Genomic DNA, 4,535 nt, shown 5'->3' with positions numbered 1-4,535 from the left:
CAGGATAACGTAGGTTATGAAGGTATCGTGGGACGTCATGGCATGGGAGGAATGAACGATAATGGTGAGAGATTTGCACATTTCTGTGCATTCAACAGTTTGGTGATTGGAGGATCAGTGTTCCCCCATAAGAGGATCCACAAAGCAACTTGGGTCTCACCAGATGGTGTGACAGAGAATCAGATTTATCATTTTTGTATCTCTCAAAGATTCAGACGTTCATTGGAAGATGTGACAGTATGGAGAGGGGCAGACGTTGGATCAGACCACCACCTGCTATTGGCAAAGCTTAAGCTCCGACTCACAAAACATGGGACCAGATCATATACAAGAAGAAAATTCGAGGTGAATGCACTTGATGGGGAAAAGAAGGAGGAATTCAAACAACAATTGAGTAATAGATTCCAACCTCTTACTGAGCTCGAGGAGGACATAGATGTAGAGTCACATTGGGCAAAGATCAAAGAAGTCTACATAACAACTTTCCACGAGGTATGGGGGGTAAAGAAATCGGAACATAAAGAATGGATAAGTCCAACCACCTTGGACCTTATTGAAAAGAGGAGAACAAGGAAGGAACAAGTGAATGCAAGCCGAACAAGGGCTTCAAGACTGGATGCACAAGAGCAGTATCGAGCCGTAGCTAAGAAAGTCAAATGATCTGTGAAGAAAGACAAGGAAGCATTCATGAACAGACTTGCAGAGAAAGCAGAAGCAGCAGCGACAGGAGGACACATGAGGATCCTTTATCAAACTACCAAGACACTTGCTGGAAAATATGGGAAACCAGAGATACCAGTCAAAGACAAAGATGGGAAAATTATTTTTGGAAAAGAGGCTCAATCTGAACGATGGAGGGAACATTTCAACTGCCTTCTGAACAGACCACCACCAGGCAACCAGCCAGAAATTTGCCTGCAAGGAATAAGCTACCAATTAGCTGTGATCCACTATCGATAGCAGAGATTGTGGGTGCCATTAACAAGATGAAAAGGGGGAAAGCTGCTGGACCAGACCAGATTCCACCGGAGGCTCTAAAAGTTGATGCGGAAAGAAATGCTGAGGCCCTGCATCCACTATTTGTAAGAATCTGGAATGACGGGATATTCCCAAAGGATTGGAAGGAAGGACATCTTATCAAGCTTCCAAAGAAAGGGTACCTCAGTAATTGTAATAATTATCGAGGCATCACTCTTTTTTCTATCCCAGGAAAGGTTTTCAACCGTATTATTTTAGAGAGAATTAAGAATGCAACAGATGCTAAACTGCGGGACGAACAGGCAGGTTTTCTAAAAAACCGTTCAACCACTGACCAGATTGCCTCTCTGCGAGTCATAGTGGAACAGTCTAAAGAATGGAACTCTCCTCTTATTGTCAACTTTCTGGATTACGAGAAGGCTTTCGACAGTATTGACAGAGCAACATTGTGGAAAATTCTGGCACATTATGGACTCCCTGAAAAGATAGTAAACCTCATTAAGGAAATGTATGAAGGATCAAGTTGCAGGGTTGTACATGAAGATCAGATTACTGACAGCTTTGAAATTAAGACTGGTGTCAAGCAGGGATGCTTGCTCTTACCATTCCTGTTCATCCTTGCCATTGATTGGCTAATGAAGGAAACCTCCAAAGGGAGAAGAAATGGGATACAGTGGACCCCCTGGACACAGTTGGATGATCTGGATTTTGCAGATGATCTGGCTCTTTTGTCCCACACCCAGGACCAGATGCAAGCAAAAACCACAATTATAAACAGCCTCTCTATTATTATTATTATTATATTATTATTATTATTATTATTATTATTATTATTATTATTATTATTATTATTATTATTATTAATTTATTATTATTATTATTATTATTATTATTATTATTATTATTATTATTATTATTATTATTATTATATTATTATTATTATTATTATTATTATTATATTATTATTATTATTATATTATTATTATTATTATTATTATTATTATTATTATTATTTATTATTATTATTATTATTATTATTGTTATTATCATTATATATTATTATTATTATTATTATATTATTATTATTATTATTATTATTTATTATTATATTATTATATTATCACCACTAGCATCGTTATCAACACCACCACCACCACCACCATCATCATCATCATCATGAAATGAATAAATATTTGAATTGAGTTATCAATAAAATAATATGAGAAGGACGAATAGATGAAGCATGTTGAAAAGATGTTTTTTTACAATAATATTAATCTCATTTCCTTTCTCGATTTTTTTCAGGTTATGAGAAACGTCAACGCCACTGTCTTTTGGGATTTCAAAACCTATACAGTCCAGTACTTTAAATTTTGTCTGTCAAGTCAATCAGTGTAGACTGGTAAGTCCTTCAATTTGCGTTATGATGAATTATTCCTGACTGAATCAAAAGCCCAGGGTGTTTTGAATCGAATTTAGGATAAAACTCAGTTAACTTTGTTTGTTGTCTCTTCTTCTTTCTATAACTACTTTGGATTGTTCCAATTTTCTTTCTAGCAAAGAATTTTGTTTTTGGAAATATATTGAAAATGTACTTTAAAGGGATTTGAGTTTTGAATCTAACTGTCATTTGATGGAGCAGCCTCTTCTTCGCTGTTATGTGGGCAGGGGGAGGAGTGATTATCCCCATCCGCCACCGCATCATAAGATATCATCGCCTAAGTATTCCACGAAGGAATATAGATAATTCATCAGGTCAGCTTTCAGCCACATATATATCATTCATATGTTTGATAGGGCATATGTACGATGGAAAGAACAGTGTGCAATGCTGTCAGGTTTGCAATTTTGTTGATATAATTCCCTACTCTCTCCATTTCTTACATCTATTTGCTCTTGATTCTTAACCACAGCCTTGTCGAATAATTCTTGACTATAATAATTTGCATATATGACTATCGATATAGATGCATATAAATAAAAACAACAAATTGATATCCGCTTTTATTCGTGTATTTCTGCATCCTCCGTGCCGTGTCTATATAAAGAGAACTTTTTCCTCTAAGTGTCTGTTGCGACATAGTGCCGCACTGGTACTTTTTCAGTATATCCGGTTCTGGGTTATATTCCTCAATTGAGACCATTACCAGATGGCTGAGTGGAGAATGCCCTTACCTGGGAGATCCAGGTTCGATCACTGCTATTAGCATTTAGCTTTTTCCTTTAGAAAAATGAATGACCCGTCTTGCTCAATGAGGTTACCGGGTTATTTCCGTCTTTTCTTGAGATAGACCCTTGAAGAATAGTTCCTTTTAAGAATGATAAATGAGATTATATATATATATATATATATATATATATATATATATATATATATATATATATATATATATATATATATATAAGATATTTGTAAATCAAAATTATTTCCCTCTCACCCCTCTGTCGATCGACTCTCAAAATAATTTGCCCCTGAGGTTCTAATTTAGAGCCTATTTGGACGCATGTGATGCCGGCTGATTTCTAAAGATGTGTCCAGTCCAATAAAATTCCAACTTCGACACCTCTCGCCTTGCTTGATTACACGACAAAAACTTGAACTCTATTTGTCATAGTTTTGTCACAATCCAGGTTTCACAGCGATTATAAAAACCTATTACACTTTTGTGCGGCTATGTGGTCTAGTGGTATGACACTCGCTTTCGGATCGAAAGGTCCTGGGTTCGAGCCTCGCGTTCGGCACATAGTTGAGTCCTTGGAAAAGGCTCTTTACTCACATTCTCTCACCGTACTCATGTGTAAAATGAGTACATGGTCGTTAACAGCGTTGTCTTTGTCCGAAAAATTGTAATATCGCCTAACAGGCGTCATGTCCCGTCCAACATGTTAAATGTTGCTGTGACCCTTTGTAAAGCGCTTTGAGCACATTTAGTGGATATTGCGCTATATAAAAGCTCTTTAATTAATTAATAAAAAAATAATTTTGATTTGACTATCCTGATGTTAATATGCGTGGATGTTGCAATGAAGCATTGCCCATATTTTTCAACTCTGTTTTTCACGTCATCATCTGTTCCGCCAGATCGAATACAAAACTTCCAACGTAATTATTTTATTTGTCTTAGTAATTATTTTCCTTTAACGTCTAAATCATATAAATAGTATTGTATAAATGTACATGTTTATGGGATCATTAAGCATCATCCACATTTATCTCATTCTCTTTCACAGCACAAAATATCAACGGTTGATCGTCGATAAAGTGAAAATCTACAACTAATGATTATTCATTACTTTGCCATCAATACCATTGCTTAAAACTAAAATAAACCGAATAATCTAAAACGCAAATATCCAGAGTAATCGTTGTTATTTCTTCATCCAATTTTTATCCCGTGTCAATGAGAGTACAATGATATATCATTCATGGGAAATCTTGAAAAATATATAACGGAATACACGTGACTGATTGGTTTAACCAGTTAACTGCCGTACTCTGAAAAGACATGTATTAAAAAAATTGGCAAGAAAACTCGTCCTTCAAATATCGATTAATT

At 35.6% G+C, this 4,535-nt stretch overlaps 1 long non-coding RNA gene across 1 annotated transcript in view; it reads left to right on the top strand.

Moving 5' to 3' along the window:
* The window catches only part of LOC144976242 (uncharacterized), an 18,444-nt gene extending 14,115 nt beyond the window's left edge, over window positions 1-4,329 (top strand). The window contains exons 5-6 of the long non-coding RNA XR_013646076.1: window positions 2,284-2,380; window positions 4,210-4,329. This is a non-coding gene — a long non-coding RNA (uncharacterized LOC144976242). The remainder of the gene's footprint in view (window positions 1-2,283; window positions 2,381-4,209) is intronic.
* Window positions 4,330-4,535: the final 206 nt, after the last annotated feature.

Source organism: Berghia stephanieae, chromosome 7 (assembly GCF_034508935.2).
Source record: "Berghia stephanieae isolate SIO BIC M18660-M18661 chromosome 7, UCSD_Bste_1.3, whole genome shotgun sequence".
Taxonomy (NCBI): Eukaryota; Metazoa; Mollusca; class Gastropoda; order Nudibranchia; family Aeolidiidae; genus Berghia; species Berghia stephanieae.
The sequence above is the reverse complement of the archived record's forward strand: the minus strand, read 5'-3'. Positions and strand labels throughout refer to the sequence as shown.